The sequence below is a fragment of the Lemur catta genome, chromosome 15 (assembly GCF_020740605.2).
Source record: "Lemur catta isolate mLemCat1 chromosome 15, mLemCat1.pri, whole genome shotgun sequence".
In the NCBI taxonomy this organism is placed as follows: Eukaryota; Metazoa; Chordata; class Mammalia; order Primates; family Lemuridae; genus Lemur; species Lemur catta.
In genome coordinates, this window is record NC_059142.1 from 24303887 (window position 1) to 24328871 (window position 24985).

The 24985-nt window shown below is 43.2% G+C and overlaps 1 long non-coding RNA gene across 3 annotated transcripts in view; it reads right to left on the reverse strand.

Moving 5' to 3' along the window:
• The window catches only part of LOC123620365, a 96169-nt gene extending 84395 nt beyond the window's left edge, over positions 1 to 11774 (reverse strand). For 2 of the 3 annotated variants that reach the window (XR_006728818.1, XR_006728815.1), the window contains exon 1: positions 11586 to 11774. This is a non-coding gene — a long non-coding RNA (uncharacterized LOC123620365). Of the gene's footprint in view, positions 1 to 957; positions 995 to 11585 lie in introns of those variants that run through there. The other variant, XR_006728817.1, reaches the window with a different exon arrangement.
• Positions 11775 to 24985: the final 13211 nt, after the last annotated feature.

Here is a 24985-nt window from a genome sequence, read left to right on the forward strand (position 1 = left end):
TACACGTTAAGCCAGTACTCAGCAGACTGATCCTTCCCCCTCCAGACTGGACTCTGGATCACCGGGCACCAGACACGTGGCCTGTAAGAGCAAAATTTATCTCCCCATCTGTGGCTTGCTGTAGGTTCAGGATTCTTACTTTCAAGAGAGAGAAGCTGTTTGTACTGCAACTGAGCATCTCCTAGGTGCCAAGCACTTTACATGCCATCACTGCATGTCATCCTGACAAGCACCTTGCGAAAAACAGATGATTGTCTACTTTACACACAACTGGGGTTCACCAGAAAGAGATAGAAATCTTGCTGCCACCTGCACTTCACTTTTTGGTGGAAGTTTTCTTTTGTGGAATCCAGAAATCCCTTTAAAGGTGCCTGCCCAGGGCTTAGCAATACTACTGAGAACACAGGCTGCAGCTTTGGGAAATTATAAGAGGCAGTTACCTTTATTATGCTGGTGGAATTTGCCCTCCGTAGGGCTTTTGCTTCCTCAATAAAATGTCACCTCGTGCTTGAATAGCACCCGTCTCCCAAGAATGCCAAGCAACCTTAAGCATGCTCTGCCGTCACCCAAACACTGAGGGATAAAGTGGAGAAGACCAGACTCCTTAAGAACATTCCATCTCTTTTAGACCAGGGGACCTCATCATGGTGCTATGACATTTTATGATGCCACAGAATAAGTTGCTCAAGAAAGACACTTTGTGAGCCTCTGTTGAATGTTTTAAGCAAAATCAGTTTCAAGTTCTTTTAATTAAAAAACGGGGTGGGGGTAAGTGCTTTGGAACACCTTTAGACAGAGTTAGGGTCTCGTGTATTAAATCAATCAGCAAATATTTAATGAACACCACCAGCCACATGCCAGACTGTGCCAGGCACGGAGAATGCTGAGGTGAAAGACTGAGTCCTGCCCTCCAGGGGGTCACAGTTTAGTGGGGTAGATGCATGAGTAAATACTTACCAGACAGCGTGAGGGCTGTGGCAGGGAGAGGCACAATCTGCTGTGACTATTGAAAGGAAATCCTGAAATCAAGCTAACAAGATGTTGTGTAAATTCCAACAAAACTGAGAGCAACAGCGAGCACCCTTGTTCCTGAGCCCGGGGTGTTGATCCATTTAGGGATGCAAAAGCCCATTCTAAACTTTGGTGCCCTCTCACCTCAAGAGCCATCTTTCTCTTAGCTCCCTGGAGACCCAGCCTGCTCCCCAGGTCCTGTGCATTCCAGATCCAGCCCTGTGAACTTGGAGTTAATGATTAAACCAGGTGGCGGTGCCGTGGCTGGAGGCTGAGGTTTCCTTGGGGTGAGCTGGGCAGTTCAGTCTTGGAAACTGCCAAATTCCTGGCTCGGCTCCAGCTGGGGATAGGCTGGAGACAGATCCGGCCACCCACAGCCATGCAGCTCATCTTCAAAGGTGGCTGGAGTCCCAACAACATGCAGTCGCCTCTGACTACCAAGCTAAGGCACTGTGGGGCCGTAGACAGGGAATGTAAAGGAGATGGAGCCTTGGGTACAAATTCTGGTCCTAATTAGCTGGGTGACATTGGGGCAGTCTCCTTGCCTTTTCGGGGCTTCAAGTTCCTCATCCGTAACAGAAGAACGTTGGACCAGAACGTGCCAAGTTCTCTTGCCATTCCGCATGTCTGCACACACTGTTACCTTTGCCTGGTACAGCCTTCCTGTCCCTTTTGTCTTCTTACTCATCCTTCAGGGCACAGCCGAGGGGCCACCATCTTCAGAAAGCTTTCCCTGACCCTTCCTGCACAAGGTGAGTTAGGTGCCCCTTCTTTCAGCCCCATAGCACTCTGTGTTTCCCTTTTTCATAAAACTTAGCCTACCGTTGTATTACAGGACACCTTGGAGACAGTGTGGGTTCTGTTCCAGACCACTGCAATAAGGCAAATATCAAAGCAAGTCACACACATTTTCTGGTTTCTCAGTGTATATAAAAGTTATGTTTACACTATCCTATAGTCTACTAAATGTGCAATAGCATCCTGTCTAAAAATACAACGTACATACCTTAATTTAAAAATACTTTATTGCTTAAAAATGCTAACAATCATCTGAGCCTTCAGTGAATCGTCTTCTTTTTGCTGGTAGAGGATCTTGCCTCGATGTTGTTGGCTGCTGACGGATCGAGGTGGTGGCTGCTGGAGGATGGGGTGACTGTGGCAATTTTTAAAAATAGGACAATGAAAGTTGCCACATAGATTGACTCTTCCTTTTACAAAGATTTCTCTGCAGCATGCAATGCTATTTGGTAGCATTTTACCCACAGAAGAACTTCTTTCAAAATTGGAGTTGGTCCTCTCAAACCCTGCAGCTGCTTTGTCAACTAAGTTTTTAGAATATTCTAAATGGTTTGTTGTCATTTCAACAGTGTTCACAGCATCTTCGCTAGAGGTAGATTCTACCTCAAGAAACCACTTTCTTTGCTTATCCATAAGAAGCAACTCCTCATCCGTTCAAGTTTCATCATGAGATTGCAGCAGTTCCATCGCATCTTCAGGCTTCACTTCTAATCTAGTTCTCTTGCTATTTCCACCACATCTGCAATTACTTGCTCCACTGAAGTCTTGAACCCTTCAAAGTCATCCATGAAGGCTGGAATTGGGCCGGGTATGGTGGCTCACGCCTGTAATCCTAGCACTCTGGGAGGCCAAGGTGGGAGGATCAATTGAGGTCAGGAGTTTGAGACCCCATCTCTACTAAAAATAGAGATAAATTAGCTGGACAACTAAAAATATATAGAAAATATTAGCTGGGCATGGTGGTGCATGCCTCTAGTCCCAGCTACTCGGGAGGCTGAGGCAGAAGGATTGCCTAAGCCCAGGAGTTTTAGGTTGCTGTGAGCTAGGCTAATGCCACAGCACTCTAGCTAGGGCAACAGAGTGAGACTCTGTCTCTAAAAAAAAAAGGCTGGAATCGATTTCTTCCAAATTCCTGTTAATGTTAATATTTTGACCTCCTCCCATGAATCATGAATGTTCTTAATGGCATCTAGAATGGAATAGTGAATTCTTTCCAGAAGGTTTTCAATTTATTTTTCCCAGATGCATCAGAGAAACCACTATCTATGGCAACTATAGCCTTATGGAATGTATTTCTTAAATAATAGAGTCGAAAGTCAAAATTATTCCTGAGCCATGGATTGCAGAATGGATTTTATATTAGTAGACATGAAAATAACATTAGTCTCCATAACAGCTCTTGGGTGACCAGGTGCATTGTTGATGAGCAGTAATATTTTGAAAGGAATCTTTTTTTCTGAGCAGTAGGTCTCAACAGTGGGCTTAAAATATTCAATTAACCATGCTATAAACAGATGTGCTGTCATCTAGGCTTTATGAATCCATTTGTAGAGCACAGGCAGGGTAGTTTTAGCATAATTCCTAAAAGCCCTAGGATTTTTAGAATGGTAAGTGAGCATTGGCTTCAACTTAAAGTCACCAGCTGCATTAGTTCCTAGCATGAGAGTCAGCTTGTCCTTTAAAGTTTTAAATCCAGGCATTGACTTTTCTTTAGCCATGAAAGTCCCAGATGACATCTTCTTCTAATAGAAGGTTGTTTTGACTACGTTGAAAATGCCCTGAAAATCTGTTGTTTAGTATAGTCACCTTCATCAATGAGCTTAGCCAGATCTGAATAACTCTCTGCACTTGCTGCTTTATCTTGCACTTTTAAGTTATGGAGATAGCTTCTTTCCTTAAACCTCATGAACCAAGCAAGCTCTGCCGGCTTCCAGCTTTTCTTCTGCAGCTTCCTCACCTCTTTTATCCTTCATGGAATTGAAGAGAGTCAGGGCCTCGTTCTGGATTAGGCTTTGGCTTAAGGAAGAGTTGTGTCTGGTTTGATCTTCTATCCAGAGCACTCAGACTTTCTCCATATTAGCAGTAAGTCTGTTTCACATTCTTATCATTCGTGTGTTCACTAGGGTAGCACTTTACATTTCCTTCAAGAACTTTTCCTTGTTTTTTTTTTTTTTTTTAAGACAGTGTCACGCAGTGTCCTAGGTAGCGTGCCGTGATTGCAGATCACCGCAAGCTCCAGGTCCTGTGCTGTGAGTGATCCTTCTGCCTCAGACTCCCTGGTAGCTGGGACTACAGGTGCACGGCTGGGTTTTGTTTTTTCCTTTTTTTTTATTCTTTTTTTCTTTTTTGGTAGAGACAGGGTGACAGGGTCTCACTGTGCTCAGGCTGGTGTCGAACACCTGAACTGCAGCGATCCTCCCGCCTCAGCCCCCCAGAAAGCTAGGATTATAGGCGAGAGCCACTGCACCCAGCCACATTTCCTTCACAACTTTTCCTCTGCATTCACAACTTGGCTAACTGTTTGGTGCAAGAGGCCCAGCTTCAAGTTTATCTTAGCTTTCAACATACCTTCCTCATTAAGCTTAATCATTTCTAGCTTTTGATTTAAAGGGAGAGATGCGTGATTCTCCCTACCATTTGAACACTTAGAGGCCATTGTAGGGTCATTAATTGGCCTAATCTCAATGTTGCCGTGTCTCGGGGAATAGGGAAGCCTGGGGAGAGGGAGAAAGATGGGGGAACAACGGGTTGGTGGAGCGGTCAGAACACACACAACATTTATTGATTAAATTTGCCATCTTAACATTGACGAACATTTGGGGTGTGGTTCGTGGTACCCCCAAACAATTACAATAGCAACATCAGAGATCATTGATCACAGGTCACCATAACAGGTATAATAATGATGAAAAATTTTGAGATATTGTGAGAATTACCAAATTGTGACACAGAGACCCACGGTGAACACATACTGTTGGAAAAATGGCACTGGTAGATTTGCTTGATGCAGAGTTGTCAAAAACCTTCAATTTGGAAAAAATGCAGTATCTGTGAAGTGTAATATAGTGTAATAAAACAAGGCACACCTGGATCACTTCACTTATCCCCACTCCCACCCTGCCCCAACCCCTTCTAGACTGCAAGCTTCCCCAAGACAGAAGTTTTAGTTTATCGATTTTTGTTTAGTTTATATATTTTTTGCATGGCATGGTGCCTGGCATCAAGTGTGTGTTCAGAAATTTTAAGTTTCCTCCAATTAGAATCATTGAGATTATTGGTATTTGTGGACTTACTTCTATCATTTTATTTTGTTTTCTTTTTATCTTCACTTTTCTTCTACCCACCCCCCCCTTTTTTTTGCATTCTACCAAATTGATCGTATTTTCTTTATTTTTGTTTGTTTGCTTTGGAAGTTACATTCAGTTTCTATTATTTTAGTGGGAACTCTTCAAATTTTAATGTAAATACTTGTTTTAATTAGTCTAATGTTAATCAATGTCTCTAACTTCTTTCCTGAAAATATAAAACCTTAGAACACTTTAACTTGTCCTTCCCAAATCTCTATTGGGCCTTAGTTTCTTCTTATTTTTAAACCCACCAAAATCACTTTTAGAATTTTATAGCAATTATGTAGATACAGCAATATGTTTACATATTGCTCATATTACTTCTTGCAATACCTCTCCTATCTGGGCTCAATTCTCTTCTTCTCGAAATGTATCCTTTAGTAGTTCTTTCAGTGAGGGTTTATGACAGATAAACTCTCTTTGCCTGAAAATATCATTATTTTGCCATCTTAGCTGGGCATAAATTTCTACATTGATGGTTATTCTTATTTTGCATTTAAAAGATTATTTCCACTGTATTCTGGCACCTTTGCTGGCCAGTAAGAGGTCTTCTATCAGCCTAATGGACATTCCTGCATAGGAAATGTGTTTGTATTTATCTCTAGTAGCTTTTAACTTTTTTTGGTCTCAATTGTTTCTGCAGCTTCATTATGATATACCTAAGTATATAGCTGTTCTTATTTATCCAGCATGGGACTCAGTATACTCCTTTAACCTGGGATTCATGTCCTTTTTTTCAATTCTGGAAGCTACAATCTCTTTAGATATTGCCATTTCTACATTTTCTCAAGGCTCTCTTTTAGAACATCTATTAGAAGTAGATTGGACCTTCTCATTCCATCTTTCATGTCTTCTAACCTCTCTTCCATAATGTCGCTTTACTTATCCATGCTTCTTTTGGGTGACGTGCTCAGATCCATATCGCATGTCACTAGTTCTCTCTTCATTTGTAGCTACTCTATCATCTAGCCCATCTATTAATTTTTAGGTTTCAATGACTACATTTTTCATTTTATTTCTACTTTTTTAGATTTACTTATTCTTTTTTACTATCCCATTCTTGATCTCTTTTACCTCTTTAAATATTTTATACATACATATTTTATAATCTCTTCTAGAATGTTCTATAGTTTACAATTTTGTGAATACTGCTGCTCCTGTTTGTAGTCTTTGTTAATTCTCATTCCTGGTGCTTTGGTCCTAGTATCATATGTGACTTTTCGTTGTGGGCTCATCTTCAGCAGGAATTATCTTTCATTCAATTTCACATGTGCCTCTTCTAGGGCCCTAGTGATTGGACTAGTACGAACTAGTTCTTACACTCCCCCACTTGGATATTATAATTCAAACTCCACATATACATGTCACAGGCTTCGGTTTACAATTTCTCATGGGTGTTTGTTTTTCCACCCAGAGTCTCAGGCAGTTATCAAGGCTCCTTGTAAATTCCCTAGGCTGGGGAGCAGTTTTCCAGCTCCCATTCTTGTGCAGGGTAACCCTTAAGATCCAACCCACATCTGCACCTCTCCCTGTCCTCGGAGTTTTTCTTCTGTGCCTTCATTGGGTGTTAAAAACTTAGCATCCAGCAACTTGCCCTGTCTCTGAATCTAAGACCTCTGTCAGCCATTCTGGTCTCAGTGCTCACTTACTACTCTAACTTTGAACCTTTCTCTTCCTTTCTTTCTTACAAGCACAACAATGTATTTAGGAAAAAAACAGGTGTTTTTTTGTTTGTTTGTTATTTTAACCTAATCCGGACTTTCTATGTATCTGTAGCAAAAATAAGGCCATGTCAGCCTGCCTCATTAACCAAAAATCTCAGAAATTACTTTTTGCTGAGTGAATTAATGATATCCAAGTTTCCTTTAAGTTCTAAAGTCTATAGTTTTAAATGTGCTCAAAGGAGAAGCTTAACACTTAACATTAGAAATAGAAATCCAAGAACCCTGTCCATCTTTCTTTCTTTCTCTCTCTCTCTCTCTCTCTCTCTCTCTCTATGGAAATAGATAAAAGCTCCGGTGACTCCAATGGACACACATTAACTAAGTTTAGTGTGTAAATAAAATCAATTAAAGTTCTCTTCCAGTTATGTTTGGTGACAATGCACATAAAATATACCTAGCTTTTTTATTCTTCAAAATGGAAGCAATTCTCTTGACCTCATTTGTGGAGTATTAGAAGAACTAAAGAACTATTTAAAACAACTTTACAAATAAAAGTTCTGTGCCTTGTAATTTATTCCCAACAATGCTAAGAGTCAAATGTCAAGAGGCCTCAGTGACAAGCTCTTCTTCCTGAGCATTAGACATGCCCAGGCTATTAGAGGGAGACTGAAATACGGTCCTCGGAGAATTCCCATTCGTGCCTAAGCAACCACAGAAAATACAATCCAGAATCTGCCTTTCTAGAATGAAGACAGGATAGTAATTTGCTGCATTGTAGGATTTTGTTCATACTGCCTGAGAGAATGCTGTGTTCACTCATCCCCATGGTATGCTTGTCTTGCTCATGAAAATCATCTCGGTTTGGTTCAGTTGTGCAAACACTGACTGAGGTCTCGCTGTGGACACTGCAGTGTGCCCCCGCCTGCAGTCACAGAGGAATAGGATGAGGCCTCTGCCCTCACAATACTCACAATGACATCGAATATGGATGAGAAACAGAAACTTTTTTGTGCTTTTTTTTCCCATATATTTTCATTGACTCACCTATTTAGGATCTTGGACATTCCCCCTGAACAATGTCCCTTCCTTCTGAACTGTGGCAGCCCTGCAGCATCTAAGGACCTCACTTCATGGTAGCTTGGGGAGCATGGGAGTGTCTCAACCAGACCCTCCGCATGAAAGTCATTTCTCCTTTGGGCCCATAGGTGGGCAGATTTTTAAATAAGCCAGAATGTACCTACTCTTTCCCTAGGTCCTAGAGCACCTTCTCTTCTCCTGGGGCACCTCTACTTTTCTTCCTGTGTTGTCATTGCTTGTATATTTGTCTTAGCTCCATCACCAGAATTGAAACTCATTGAGGGCAGGGTTCATGCCTCATTCATCTTTCATATACTCTAAAAAGTCCCACTCAAAAATTACTTTTACACAATTTGACCCAGTCCAAAGTCCTCATTTTGCAGCTAAAAATTTGAGGCCCAACGCTGTTCCACGGCTTGCTAAGGATCACGCACAGAGGGGATCAGAGAGTGACGACAACACCGGCACCCATGTCTCTTGCCTCTCCCTGTCATTACACTCTCAGCAAACATCGGTTCTAACTCAGGATTTCTCAGACTTTAATGTACCGCAAATCCCCTGAAAACTTTGTAAAATGCAGATCCAGATTCCATAGGCATGGGGTGGGGCCTGAGGCTTTGCATTTCCAGCAAGTTCCCAGGTGATGCTGGTGCTGCTGTTCCGTGGACCATGCACCTTAACTGGCGAGGGTCTGGCACAACCAGACACTGCTACATACACAGGCTGTGGGGTTGGAGGTCATGAGCTGAAAAGAGCAACGAAGTTTTACAAAGCAAAACCTACACTCTCAAAGCTCAGAGTTCAGAGGCTACAGGCAAATACAATGTGGTTATGGTGAAGGTCTGTCTGTACATAGTATTCCAGGTGCACAGGAAAAGGAAGAACAAATTATTTCCCTGGGTGAACCACAGGAAAACAGCCTTAATAGATTTCCTCGCAGGCCAGTCACTTCCCTCTCTGGTAACAAATGCCAACTTTTCTTTTTCTGAGTTCTGAAGCAAAAGTGTACCAAGGCCACCTCCTTGAGTCACACCCACTCATGGGCCTGGGGACCCCATTCTCTCATGTACCCACACTGCTGCTGCAGCAAGTAGGGCTATAACTACACCAGGTCATTTAGTCAGGTTACATTGCAGAGATGTCACCCACCCTGGTCCCTCCAAGCCCACCTGCTTTTGAGAACCATCCTAGAAAGGCTGTGAATTCCTCAATTCTTAGCGGTGTTGAAAGTGGAAGAAATTGAAAGGATAAAGGCTGGCCGCCTGCCTAATAATTTTCACACCTGTAGCCAGCGTTGTTCTAGAGTGAGAGCCCCTTCACTACACTGTGCTGACGCCACCAACTTATTGTTTTTATTCTTAAAGGAGAGGGAAAAAACTTGTTCCAGTAATAATCTCATCTACACTTAATTATATTGCCCTGGGCATTTTTCTTTCACTGGCAATGAATGTGGCCTATAAACAAAGTCTAGGGCCCTCAGGCCATAGTCACTTCCTGCAAGGGAAACTGAGATGGGGTCCCCTGAGCCCGCCTAGAGCTGCGTGGGTGCCCAGGGCCCGCCCTGTTCCCCAGTGGGATGGGCGTGCCAAATCTGACCCTGAGCTCCTCAAATGGCTCTTTGAAATAAATAGGCTAAGAAAGAGAACAAAGATGAAGGAAGTTCTCCAAAGGGACGACACAAATTTTGTTGACGCAAAGGGCCCAGCTCTCAAATTCTGTATTTAAAATACTTTCTTTCTTGAAGATTGACAAGGAGAAGCAGCTAAGCTGAGCGGAGTGCTACAAAACACACAGGCCTGAGTGCATGGTCAGAGGCAGAGCAGTGGTCAGTGCAGCAGTTACAGCACTGCTCAGCATTAGCACGGTGGGGAGGACTTGCAGAGAAGGAGGACCCGGACAGTTGCTTCAATCCACCCCCTGGTTTATGGGGAAACCAAGGCACAGTGAGAGGAAGGGAGGCCTTACATATAAATACCAGCAGGGTATTTTAAATGCATTTATTAAAATACAGGAATGGTTTCTTTTATTAAAATCCCCTTGGCATATTATCACAGAGAACTTCAGAACTGATTTATGAAAGTTCAAAAGCCATAAACCATCAGTCCCAGTAACATGGGCACCTTAGCAGTGAGTCTCCACTGTAGAGGCCATCAGAATGTGGGGACGGGGTCGTGATTGCCCCAGATTACACTGTGAGGCAAGGAGAGAACAAGTCCCTGAGCCCAGATCAAGCAACTCTCAACCCAGGGTTCTCTCCGCCCCACTGAAGAGATGTGGGATAAAACATAAAGTGCAAAAGAAAATATAGCATTGAACTTCACATACCCCCAGTAGGAAGCTAGAACTTGTGCACTGAGGTTTACTGCTAGCTAAGTGAAATATAAAAACAAAGAAACCAATAGCTTCGATGTATTATAAAAGTTAAGACTGGATGAGGGAAGGAACTTGTTTTTAACATTTTAATACATTTCCAAGAAAAAGACTAGAGAGGCATGGATTAGGGGAAGAGAGTTAACCCTAAATTTAAGACTTAGGCAGATATTTCATTTTAGGCTTTAAACCACAAATAAATTTGGAAAGAGTCATGTTTTAATATCAAATACTTGAGCCTTGATGGAGCATATAATTTAATAAACACCCAGATGGTAAATATCTGCCTTTTGTTGGTCTGTAACTATGCCTGATTTCCATTCCCACCACTTTCATGCTGTCTTCACATTCCTGGCTTCCAACGTCAAAATTCCACACACTGCTGCTTCTTGGTTCCTAAAGAACCTGCTTATTGCTGAACCGCATTGCTAACATTACTAGTCCCACACCTTCTTTCACTGCTAACTTTGAATCAAATAATAGTAACATCGCCAGTGACTACGTGAATCCATATCGGCTTTCTAGAAGGCAAGTTGACAATGCATATCAAAAGTCACAAAAATGCCTATACCTTTGGGCTAAATAATCCCATTCTTGGGACTCTTCCCAAGAAAATTCAACAGCAGATGACAAACTGTAAAAGATGTCCATTATTATGGTATAACTGAGAACTATCCGACAATAAGATAAACAACAGCACATTTCTAATAATAGTTACCATTTGTCAAAGAAATTCTCTGCCAGGTCTCTAACGCTTTGCTTCCAAACCTCACAGTAACTCTGTCAGGTCTGCATTAGCCCCATTTCACAGATGTGAAAACGGAGGTTCAAAGCAGAAGGCAGTAACTGAATGAAGGTCACGTGAGTAGTAAATGGCTTGGGTTCAAGCCTTGCTTTGCCACCATGATGTCTCCGCCTGTTCTACTCACTGCTGGGATTGCTTGGGACCAAGACCCCGGAGCAGTGAGTCTCAGGAACGAACCGTGATGCGGCAGCTTCCATGATAAGCACTAAGCAGCAGCAACATCAAAAAAGCCTTCCCGAAATCACACTCAAGGAAAAGATAAGGACCCCAAATAAAACCTACAATATGATTATAACGTTCATAAAAATATGTGTAAAAACTAAAGGAGATCACAGAGGGAAATAGTCGGGCTGGCATTTGGAGGGACATGGGAGAGTGCTTTATTCTATTTATACATCCTTAAATGTTGTTATACCAATGTCTTAACAGCAAGCCTAGGAAAAAAAAAAAGACTGACTTGACCACGGACTTGAGCTTAATAAAAGCATGTGAGTGTTTTTCTGTCTCTCCTACCTTTGAGTAACTCTCCACCCTGCCAGTTCTTCTGTCTCGGTTTCATGATGCCTGCACCTTGCTGAAACCACAACTTCCTCCCCAGGCGTTTCTGAGCACCCAGGAGGGAATCACTAGTAGGTCTTTTCTGGTAGAGGTGAGAGGACGTTGGAATAATGATGTCACTATTCAAATGGCGAAGGAGAGAGGGAGAGCACCAAACAAACTCAGACGCCAAGGAGAAAACCAGTGGGCTTTTATGGCTGTGTGTATGGGAAGGGCTTCTCACCAACTGAAAGGTCAGGAGCTGACGTGTCCGACAGCACTGAAGCATTACATGAAATTACATAAATAGAACCTTATAAAAATTCATAAGCTCATGAAACACCTACTCGACTGTATAGGTTAGGGGCACAGTGGCCAGAACTTTGTCAGGCTCTAGAAAAAAGGGAGCCAACAGCCGCATCTCCGGCACCTGAATGTCTCCAGCACCATCGTAGGCCTTTCTCTAGTAAAAGAATGCTGATAACTAACATGCATTGAGTGCTTACTGTATACCTGCACTTCGTGGAGCTCCTCCTGAATTAATGGATTTAGTCTTTATGTACAGTCCTATGACAGATGTTATCAGTTTACAGGTAAGAAAACTGAGGTTTCGAGAGGTTAAAAAACTCGCTTGGCTGAGATTCAAGCTCAGGTCTGCCTGGCACCAATGGCTGTACTCTGAAGCTTCTCAGGAGGCCACGCAGTTGAAAGGCCTTTAGATCCATTCCTCTCAACACCCTTATGTGGAGGATACAGCCCCTTCACCTGCATGATCAGATCGGAGTGAAAGTTCGCTGGGGTCCTGCCTTTTCAGTAAGAGGCAGTGTGTTCTGTAATGGAAAGAACCTTTGGAACTAGACGAATCCAGGTTTGCATCCCGACTTCTGCGTTCAGGAGCTTGAATAAGTCATAATTATGTTTGAGCCTCGATTTTCTCATCTGTGAAATGGGGACCCTGGTCTCAGGGGTGAGGACTGGAGTCCAGCACAGTGCCTGGCTACAGTGATAGTGCTTTCACGTGATTACTAATCTGTCCCTGACTGATTCTAGAGGAACCTCGAATGGCCAGGTCCCACCTCTAGTGAAGCCACTGTGAAGAAACAGTTGGTTATTAGAAGTACTCATTGAGCATCGAGGTAAGAGGGACAGGTTCAGTGGCCCCACAATGAAAAGGCGCTTATTACCCAGGATGCACCTCCAGGCTGCTACCTCTGGCCATTCCTTCCCCTTCACACTGAAGCCACCAAGCTTTGCCTGGTCCATCCACCAGCGGGATTTCTCTGTCCTTCCATAGGCCTTTTCTCCCTTTCCACTATCCATTCCCTGATCTCTTAAAATGTTTATCTTAGTCCTCATTGTGCCTAGTCGCCAATTTTCCTGTTTTACCTCCCTTTCCAAACTCACTGGATGCTATGCGCCTTGACTGCTCCACATCGTTCTTTGCATCTCCTGCAGTTGGCACAGAGAAACTTCCAGTAGGGTACAAGGCCTGTGGCCATATCTGTTTTCCTCACTTTCTTATCCTCAGGCCCAAGCACTATGCCTAGTGTATAGTAATGTGTGATAGGTGGGTGAATGAATGAATGAATGATGAACAAGTGGTTTGTACAGCCTGAGTAGAGAGGGAGTGATCCAACAATAGTTTCCTGCAGAGGACGTATTGCTGGCTGTGGGCACAGAGTCCCAAGACAGAAGGTCTGTTAGGCTCCCTGGGAGTCAGCGAGGGCCATGTGCAGCCTTTCTGTTACGTGCTTCATACACATCATTTCATTGGCTCCTCAAAAGAACTCCATACGTTCAAGTCCAAACCCTATTCTACAAATAAGACTAACCTGCCTGGTTACCCAGCTAGTGGGGGTCCTGACCCAGCTCTCCCCGACTCCGAAGCCAACGTCACTTCCTCGCACAGGAAGACCATTCTGCACGGTGGTCAAGTGCACAGGCTCTGATGCCAGATAACTTGGGCTAATATCCCATTTGCCTCTTACTAGCAGTGGGAACGCTGACCGTTCACAGGGCTCTCCAAGTCTTAATTTTGTCTTATCCATGAAACAGGGATAATTATATTACTATTTTCTACTTCAAGGGTTGCTGTGAGAATTAAATGAGATAATACAAGTAAAATATCATGAGCCAGGCACACAGTATGTCTTTGGTAGCAGCAGTAACAGCAGCAGCAATGGCAGTAGCAGTAGTGGTATTAATGGTGGCAGTAGTGGTAGTTGTGGTGCTGGTGGGAGTGGGAGTGGTATTAACAGTAGTAGTAGCAGTAGCAGTGGTAGTGGTAGCAGTAGTGGTATCAATAGTAGTAGTAATGGCAGCAGTAGTTAATGGTGGTAGTAGTAGTAGGGGTGGTATGAATAGTGGTAGTAGTGATAGTAGTAGTGGTGATAGCAGTAGCGGTATTAATGACAGTAGTAGTAATAGTGGTAGCAGTAGTGCTATTAATAGTGGCAGTAGTGATGATAGCAAAAGCGGTGGTAGCAGTAGTATCAGTGGTATTAATAGTGCTAGTGTTGATGGTAGCAATAGTGGTGGTAGTGGTAGTAATAGTGGTATTAATAGCAGTAGTAGTGATAGTAGTAGTGGTGGCAATGGTGGTAATAGTGGTTTTAATCGTGATAGTAGCAGTAGCAGTGGTGGTGGTAGCAGTAGTGGTGGTGGTGGTAGTGATAGGGGTATTAATCGTGATAGTAGCAGCAGCAGCAGTGGTGGTGGTAGTACCAGGGTGCTAGTACCAGGGTGATCTACATTTCAGTGCACCCAGAAGCCGTGGTGGTAATGTGAGTATGCCATGTGGGCTTGTCAAGTGAATGTACTTGCACTGTGGGAGCTGAGATTGTATAGCAGTGGGAGAGGAATGGAATTGAAACCCACATTGCGGGGACCGGTTGTCCTCGTGAACAGGAGAGCCGCAATTCCCAGGCTCGGCCACAAGGTGGGGCAGGGACCTGGCGCTCGTGATGCCTGAACAAGCCCAGCGAGAATTAACTGATTAGAGGAGCTGGGCGCGCCCAAGGAACCCGGGACACTCCGGGTAAATCGAGGAGAGCTGGCTACCCAAGCTTTAGAGATGGTTTTACCCTAGCATTTAAGACAGACATAGGGAGAGCAAGGTTACCCACGGAGAGCCAGAAGGGCGTGTGCCAAGTGGGAAGGGAGGGGTGACTCAAAACACTGGTTCTCAGCTTGTTTCCACCTGACTGATAATGTTGGGACAGAGTTCACTTAGGCCGCTCCTTTCCAGCGGGGGTGGAAGCAAGCGGGCCACAGATCGGAGCAGTTCCCCTTTCTCTCTCACTCATCGGGACCCTCTGTTATGTGGTAGGTGTCACAGAGTTTGAGAGACACCGATCTGGAGCAGAACACGATGGCCAGAGGATGGAGCTCATGTAAGAGGCAGAGACATCCTTAAAGCAACCACGTGGACACAGAGGACTAGAGTGGGGCAGATGGCTGAGTATGGGCTATGGGTGTCGACACTAAGAACATGGCTTTGGAGCAAAAGGGGCCAGGATTCAAATTCTGGCACTACTCTCATAGCTCTGTGACCTTATCCTAGGTGATAATATTAGTACCAACCTGGTAGGGTTGTTGTGCAGATTAAATGACATAATACCTGTAAAGTACTTAGGATGTGCCTGGGACTAACTACAGTAACTGCTCAAAGGCAACTATTATTATTATTATTATTATTATTAATACATGGGCATGATGATGAAGAGATATTGCTTTTAAATCTACTCTCCACAATCCTATCAATGTTACAGAGTCTTACATGGGAACTACCTTGTATTTGCTCAAGGTGTGTCATGTGTGACAGAACTGGCTTCCCAATGAGATTTCAAGGCCCCTGAGAATAAAACTAAGAAGCACACCTATGTCTCTTGACTCTTGGACAAGTCCACATATAACTCTGCACACAGAGTAGTTGGGTGATCAATACACTTGCCCATCGGTCTGTTGTGAAATCGATAGCTTACAACTTTTCCAGCACGGAACCTAACAGGGCAACGCAACAATCATTCACTAAGCACTTGCTGTATGCCAAGAACACCGGGATAGTCTACTTCAGCGACACTGTCCTCAGTGCCCCTGTTTTCTCATTGCTAAGCTGTGACTCTGGGAGAGTTCACTCTACCTCTCCCTTTCACTTTGCCCAAACTGACCCCATTTGTGGACAGAAACATTGGCATGGAACAGAAGGGACAGTACAAGAAACTAACTTGGTTCAGTGAATTTAGGCATTTGTTTTTCAAGTCCACAAGGCCATTTCCTGAGGGGACTCGGCAAAATTGATGCCTAAGTTACCCTGACACTGAAGGAAAGGAAGAGAGAAAGAACTGAAAGTCCTGCTTAAATAAACTCAAGAGAAGCTGAAGGGGTGAAGGTCCATGTTAAATATCTTCTCTGGCCTCCTCAGCCTCACTGTTCTTTCTGCCTTATGGGTCTCTGTTTCCTCATCTGGAACACGAAGGTATGAGAGCAGTGGGTCTCTAAGGTCATTTAAGTTCATAGCTCCATATGGAGACTCAAGGCGGGGGACTTCCAGCTCTTTTCCAGTCACTAACTCCCCATGTGGCCAAGGCCCCGAGGCACTCATCCCTCTCCACACCTCCCCTTCCCCAAGTGCAGATGACCTTGAAGCTAGACGATGTCTGAGGACCATCCCAGCTGGGACACTGATAACCACTTCCACAGTTCTTCCCAGTTCCACCTGTTCTACTGTCACCCCTGACTCAACACTGTTTGGGGCTGGAGTGGTGGGTGAGTTTCACTTCTTTTTCTTTCATAACTTTCCTGATGACATACCCCTCCCGAGATGGTCTGAGACACTTCAGGTGGATGGAGGTGAACGTGACTGTCCCCTGATATGAGGGGTGGAATTGATTGGGTTGCTGTTATCCTTAGGAAATCACTGCCCTGTTCCACGAAGCTGTTTCCTTCCCTGGCAAAATGGGACAGCATGTTTCCTTTCGAATCAGCAACATTACCCTTCCAGAAATTCTGAAGGGCAATCCTATTATTAAATATCTCAAGCAGAAACTTTGATAAATGACTCCTTTTTCTGCAAATTATGAATTGAATAGCTTTCTCTCTCCTCCTGTGCTCCTGCCCTCTCTTCAACTTAGACGCACGGGAGGAGCTCTTTACAAGGCATTTCCCCCTCTAGAGAGTGGAAGAGAGGCACTAGCACAGGCTTTGTCTCTCGCCCTGATTCAGCCTCATTTCATTGCTGGCTGAACATTTCCTGTACAACCAGACACATTGGAATCATTAATATTCAATAGGCCGAATGGTTGCCTTTCAACAGCTGGGTGACTCCTAAGACTGAGAGTGCTGTCTGCCGGGGCAGGGCCTCACGGAGGAGCCAGGGGTGGTGCCTGAGGGAAGGTTCCTCATTGAAGTCGTGCAATGTGGGATTAGGTGAGAAGCCACCAGACTTTGCATCACCCGTGCCTCTTCTGACAGCCTCTTAGGTGGGACCTGGGCTCAGGTGAAGAGGCGGTGATAAACAAGCAGCCCTCCCATACCTCGGAAGAGGGACCATGTGACTGAGATAAAAAAACGATCCGCTCTGCAGATCAGAAAGAGACAAAGCCCAGTGGGGCTGAAACTCAAATACCTGTCAGGGGACAGGGAAGTTTCATTCATTCATTCATTCATTTAAAAAACACTTATTGAGACCCACTAAATGCCAGGCATTGCTCTAGATACTGGGGCTGCAGCAGTGAATGAACAAGAGCCTCCCTCTCAAAAAAGAAATCCTGCTTTTGTGAGGCTTCCATTCTAGTTGGGGAGACAGACGACAAACAAGATTAATACCTAGTTTGTCAGGTGGTCAAAAGTGCTTTGAAGAAGAAGAAACAAGGCAGGGTGTGGGGCTAGAGAACATCAGGTAGAAGATGAGCTGCGGTTTTCATAAGAGAGGGCAGGGAAATCCTCCCTGAGGAGTTAACAAATTAGTGGACACTTGAGGGAGGTGAGGAGTAGGCCGGGTTGCTATCTGGGGAAGAGTGTCCCAGAGCAGGGAAACAACAAGTGCAAAGGCCCTGAGGCAGGAATGTGTCTGGCATGTTCCAGGAACAGCAAGGAGGCCACATGGCTGGAGTCAAGTACATCCCGTAGGGCTTTTGCTCTGAATGAGATGGGACATGATCAGCAGAGAAGAGCATGATCTAACTTTTGTTTTAACAGGACCCCTCTGGCTGCTGTGCTGAGAGTAAACTGTAGGGAGCAAGGAAGAAGCACAGGGACCAAATGAGACAACAGGAAAGATGACTGGCATGACCAAGAGGCTGTTGGCAGAGGTGCCGAGAAGTGGCCAGATTCTGTGTTTATATTGAAGGAAGATCCAACAGGATCTGCGGAAACATTAGACACAGATGAGGCCTTGTTTGGGGGACTGAGCAGCTAGAGTGATGGAACTGCCATTTATGGAACTGGGAGAGACTGCAGGAGAAGCAGGTTTGAGCGAGGAAATAGGAAGCTGTGTACCAATGGAGGGGGCAGGGGGACTGTGGCATGCCTGCCCCACCTGGGAGAGTTCAGGAAGTCTGACAAAACCAGGCCAGGCATAGCGTGCAGCACAATGAGCAGGGTTGCCAGGTTGAGGAAAGTCCTTGGTTTTTGAGTCAGAACACCTGGCTTCAGGGCCCACATCTGCCTCTCTCTAGCCCAGGGATTGGGGGCACATCATTTAAGCTCTCTGGGTTTCAGTCTACTTATCTTCAAAATCTGGGTTTATATATACATATATATAGATACATATATATATATATATATATATATATATACACTGTAAAATGCAAAGCATTACACCCAGAGGCAGAGATATAGTGAGGAAATTGGACTCTGGAACCAAAAGGAGCTGGGTTTGGAGCCTCTTGCTAGCTACAAGATGTTGGGCAAGTTTCCTAGTCTCTCAAAGTCTTGGTTTGCTCGTGTGCAAAATGGAGATAACGCTGCCTACCTTAAAAGATTGTCATGAGGGTTTCTGAGATTAAGCTTTTAAAGCATCTAGCAGAGGCCTTGTACCTCGTAGGATCTCAATATATTATGGCCATTATTACACATAAAAGTAACCGTTATTATAGGTGTATTTATTTATTTGTGGTGTACAGTGTGTGGTCACCTGTACAAAAATTCAGGATGGTCACAAAGTCTGGGAACATAGATGATATTTGTTTCATCATGTATTATAATACAATATCAATAAATAATTTATGTATTTGCCTGTGGCCACATATACTCTGAGATTATAGCTTCCAGGAAACTGCTAGTAGCTAAGAAATAATAAAAGAGGTTTAAATATCCAATCAAACTTTCTTAAGACAAGGGACCTTATCTTATTTTTCTTGGTATCTTCCATCACAGGCCTAGTTCAATGACTACATCTAAGAGGTACTTAACAGATAGGATCAAAGAATAAGAACTTCAAGATTATTCTGCTCAACAACCTTCATTTAAAACTAAGAAAACCTGGCTGGGTCCGGTGGCTCATGCCTGTAATCCTAGCACTCTGGGAAGCCAAGGCGGGTGGATTGTTTGAGCTCAGGAGTTTGAGACCAGCCTGAGCAAGAGTGAGACCCCATCTCTACTAAAAATGGAAAGAAATTATATGGACAGCTAAAAATATACATAGAAAAAATTAGCCAGGCATGGTGGCGCATGCCTGTAGTTCCAGCTACTCGGGAGGCTGAGGCAGGAGGATTGCTTGAGCCCAGGAGTTTGAGGTTGCTGTGAGCTAGGCTGACGCCACGGCACTCTAGCCCAGGCAACAGAGTGAAACTCTGTCTCAAATTTTTAAAAGAAAATTTTTTTAAAATATAAAAAAAACTAAGAAAACCGGAGCCCAGAGAGGGCCAGTGTCCTGCCAGAGTGACCCAGCAAGTGGCAGATCTAGGGCTAGCATTAAGCTCTCCTGACTCGCGGATCCCGGGCTCTCCCCTCCACCTCTCTCTCAGACCTATGGGATAAATGAAACCAGTTGTGGCGAAATCAAGATCCTTTATTGACTTCGACCCTCTTCAATAGGCTCATCCAGTCTGATAATGATCCAGAAGTTTTCCATGGCATGACAATAGGATAGAGCAAGTGTTCTTGAATGGTTCTGTGATCTTCTTGGATTTCTCTGGGGCCTGCAGTGTTTGCATTGGTCTAGACATTTTCCACCAAACCTCCCCGCAAATATTTGAAGGCCTTGATACAATGTCATACAAATAACCCTATCTAAAGCTCTCCCGTGTAAACAGCCTGAAGTCCTTAGTTGATCAGCAGTGACCCAAGGAAAAAAAAAAAACAAAAACAAAACTTGGCTCCTCTTAACAGTTTTTAAAAGGAAAACCTCAAAGACAACCTAAATGGTAATACATGTTCTTTGTGGTTAAAGTCACAATTGTTATTTATAGCATTCATTGAAAGCTGTAAGAAAGGTACGTGTGTGTGTGTGTGTGTGTGTGTGTGTTTTAATATTTTTTTCCAGGATGCAGAAGAAATTCCCTATGGTAGCAAATGCTATTTTAAAAAGTAACTTTTAAACTTTAAAAAATCATATGCCTCTTGTTCTGTCCTGAGTGCTGCATGTACACCATTTAAATTTTAAGGGGTAGGGGAAAGACTTTGGAGTTAGATTCAATGGAGAAAACTGTTTTGCTGTGGAATTGGGAGGTGGTTAGTATAATGTTTCTTGTCATTGTCAGGAGAAAAAAGCAAGTACTATCTCCTAACACATTATCAAGTCTGGCAGTAGCACCAAAGATTTGTCCAGGGAAAGGCGCATGAAATCTCAGTAATAGTAGTTAAAGCTTATACCAAAAAGCCACAGCCAGTAACCACAGATTAGAAATTCCCAGACCATCGCCTAGCCTGCTACCTGCTCATCACTACCCGCTGCTGCCAACCTCTCTAATAAATTGAGCCTTATTTCCTAAAACCATCTGCTTTATTGCTCCCAGGTATTCATAGGTTAATCTGATAAACCACCCTGTGGGAATCAGTAAGCAAGTCCTTTAACAGAAACAAGTAACAAAACAACCTCAGGCCTGTGCAGTGGCTCAGGCCTGTAATCCCAGCACTTCAGAAGGCTAAGGCATAGAGGATTGCTTGTAGGCCGGGAGTTCAAGACCAGTTTAGGCAATACAGCAAAACCCTGTCTTTTCAAAAGATAAAAAAAAAAGAGAGAACTTTATATATTATTATTGATATTAATAGCAACTAACATGTATTGAGGGATCACTTTACAGCAATACCGCACATTATCTAATTTAATCTTTACTAAAACTATGAATTTGCACTGTTTTCTCCATTTTTACCAATATAGAACCTTGCTTCTAACTAGTACACTATTCTAGTTTAAATATATAAAGATTCTTTAGAAATACTTGATAGAATTTGAAGATTATAAAAGCCTCTAAAAGATCATATAATCTTAATGTAGCGATTTGTGTGTTTATCACTAATATTTGATTGGCAATAATTCAAAGCCATGAATAAGATCATACTATAAATATATTTTAAACTTTTTCATTTAATATTTTGAGATATTTTTAATAAATAAATAAGAATTAGAAAGTATCGACAGCAGTAGCGATTAAGGAAATTTGCTTTAATTTTTTAAAATTCTCATTTTGCTTTCATTTTTTATAATGATTGTATATTACCAAGAACTAAAAAAAGTTATTCCCATTTATAAAAAGTAAAAAAAGATTCCAGTCCTGCATAGCAGGACATTGACACAAACCCATTGATATTAAAAGTCGGTTGTTTACACCTACCTAGAGCTTTATGGTTTGCAAAGCATTTTTGCAAACCCAACTCCACTTGAATCTTCACGGTAATCTTATAAGATATAAAATATGATGCCCATTTTCTGGGCAAGGAAACCAAGGCTTAGAGAGTTTGTAGTGTGCATGACTCAAGGTTATATTATACGTACCTGTAAGATAGAGCTTGAACTTGGATCTCTGGACTACAGGAGCAGCACATACCTCGACCACGCTAGGACCTTCCTGGAGTCGCTTACCCATGCGCCCATGGTCCTAAATGCTTTCTGGATTCTGTTCTGTCACCTCCACCTAAAAATTTACATTATGAGTTTTCACTTCCAAGATCTACTACTTTGAAAAAAGATATCGATAATGTATCTGCTGCTTCTGATTGCTAGGAAAATAAGGATAATGCCTCTTAACGAGACCCTTTGTGGGAAGATGATACACACATTGTAAGTACAAGCGTAGCAAGTCCTAGAAAGTGCTCTCCTCCCCTCGAGGCAGACTTCCTTGAGCTCTGACTGCACACAGAGCCCAAGTCATAAGAGAAACTTCAGAGAAGCATAACTAGTCAGCCCTGACTGCCTGTTTCCCATGTGCCAACATCTTCCACTCTTTTTTAATTAAGTCCCAACAATAATATTATCCCCCTTTCCAGATGAGGAAACGGAGATTTGGAGAGGTTAAGTCACTAGCATAGGGTCACAGTGAGTAAGGGGTGGAATGGAAATTCACTACGGCAATCTGTCCCCACCGCCCCCCATGCTTGAGGGCTCCTTCTGGCTGCCCCTGAGAAGTATAGAATGCAGAGGAAGGAATCAGTGGTCCAGGTTTAGCTTTTAGAAGTGTGTGTGTGCATGCGCAAAACAGTATGAAAGAAACATAAACTAAATAGCAATTGCTTAGTGAAAGAGAAGAAATTGGGAAGCAAGTGGTAGATAGGTGAGAAAGGGGACTTTCTCTTTTTGCCTTATACAGTTTTGACTATTTGAATCTTTTGTAATGTCTATTAGGTCTTTCCTTTTTTTTTTCTTTAGGTCTTTTTAAATTGGAAAATACACATAGCATAAAATTTATCAACTTAGCCATTTTTAAATGTACAGTCCAGTAGTATTAAGCACATTCACATTGCTGTGCAACCACCACCACCATCCATCCCCAGAACTCTCATCTTGCAAAACTGAAACCCTGTACCCATTAAACAATAACTCCCCATGCCCCCTCCTCCCAGCGCCTGGCCACCATCATCCTACTTTCTGTCTCTGTGAATTTGGCTACTCTAGTTACCTCATGTAAGTAGAATCATACAATATTTGTCTTTGTGTAACTGGCTTATTTCATTTAGCATAATGTCCTCAAGGTTCATCCACGTGTCAGAATGTACTTCCTTTTTAGGCTGAGTAACATTCCATTGTGTGTGTGTGTGTTTGTTGATTTATTCATCCTTTGTCAGACACATGAGTAGCTTCCACCTCTTAGCTGGTGTGAATAATACTGCTAAGAGCATGGGTGTGCAGATACCACTTCAAGATCTTACTTTCAGTTCTTTCGGGTATATATCCAGAAGTGGAATTGCTGGATCATATGGTGATGTTTATTAGTTTTGTAATTTAAAAAATAGCCAGGCACAGTGGCCCATGCCTGTAATCTCAGAACTTCGGGAGGTCGAGATGAGAGGATTGCTTGAGACCAGGAGATTCAAGACCAGCCTGGGCAACATAGCAAGACTCCTGTTTCTATAAAATATATTTTTTAAAAAATTAGCCAGGCGTGGTGGCAACACACCTGTAGTCTTAGCTACTCGGGAGGCTGAGGCAGGAGGAGCACTTCGCTTGAACCCAGGAGTTCGAGGCTACTGTGAGCTACGATAGTGCCACTGCACTCCAGCCTGAGTGACAGAACGACACCCTTTTTCTTAACAAATAAAAAAATAAAAAAATAAAAAGTCTTTTTTTAAGTGAATGCTTACATAGTTAGAAAAATATTCAATAATGAGACAAGGAAGACAATAGTGAAAACAACAGGCTTAAGGGTCACTGCTGTTGTCACGGGCTCCAGGAACACCTGTTGGGCTATGAGCTTCCAGAGGGCAGGGGCCAGCTTTGCAGCTCTGTGCTCCGGCCCACCCCGTGCCTGACACCATTTCCCTCTTCTTGTAGGTGCTCAATGTATAGGAACTAAATCCCATTGCCCTAAAGGAATGCCTTCCCCGGAACATCTAGGCAAGTGACAAATCTAACCGACGGAAACAAAAGGACTGCATAGAAGCAGGGCCCTGGTGACAACAGAGGACAGAGCTTGGCCACCTGCTCACTTGGTGCAGGACCTTGAGACCTGAACTTCTTGGGCCTCAGTCTCCTTAGTTCCATGAAGGCACTGCCCACCTTGTATCGTCACAGGATTATTGTGAAAAGTCACCATTTGTTCATTCATTCAACAAATACTGCATGCCTCCTGGTACAGAGCTAGAACAAATTCCAAATAAGAAAATTGCAGGAAATAAACATAGCTTGTGTTTTCATTTTGTATTATTTTGCATAGTATTTTTGTATTATTTTATTTTGTATTCTTTGATTCATTCTACATTGAAGTGCCTTGTCTCATTCCTTTGTTTTTAAAGCAAGGATTTAAAAAGAAAAAAGTGCTCGGGCTTCTTTAAGAGCTTGGAACGTGACTTCTTTCCGATGGCTCTATAAACAAGATTACCTCCCAGGCCCTACAGGAGAGAACTCCCGGTCAGGAGCTTCTGGGAAACTGTGCATTGTCCTGCTCTCTGACGAGCCTGGCAGCGTTCTATTCCATAATGGTCATCTCCAGCTGCAAGGAGAGGTTAATGAGGTGTGCGGGACAGTGATGGGAAAAGGTCAGCCTCTACATCACTCCTGACACCGCCGCTAAGTGAGCGCCACGGAGGGAAACTAGCTATAGGGTGAGACAGATGGACCAGAAAGCAATATCCACTTCATTAGTTGGTGGTTCTGGACGTGTGGAAAGAGGCCAAGGTCCAGCCTATAGACTGTGACAGAACATTCTTACAGCACCGAGAGGGCTGAGCAAAGGCCACGCAGAAAGCAGAGGCCCTGCCTCCGTCCAGTGGCATCTGGGGGCGTTTTCCTTCACTCCTCACCTCTCCCCCCCCACCCCTTGCTTCTTACCTTCCTTTTTTAAATTTCTTTATTTTTCCTTCCCTTTCTTTCTCTCTTTTATCCTCTTTCCTTTTAAAAAACATTTTTATTTCTCTTATTTCTTTCTTTCATTACCCCCTTTTCTGTCTTCCTTTTTTCCTTTCTCTCATCCCATACTTCCAGTCAATGTCCCCTTACTGTTTTCCAAATCCTAAAAAAATTCCTAAGAGGCATATGTCTGGTGACGTCTAGCCAATTTTTCTGCTTATCCAAACATAAAATTGAATTTAGTACTTTCACAATTAGAACAGGGGTCCCAAAGTGGCGGCGTGCAAGACGATGCATCAGGCATACAAGACAGAAATCTTTGGTCTTATTTTTATGTTGATGCTAACACCATATGTTTTACTTTTGTGTTAGTCTTATAATGAGCATAAAATATTAGTATAGCAGCACATGTATTTAATAGTAAGTTAATTAA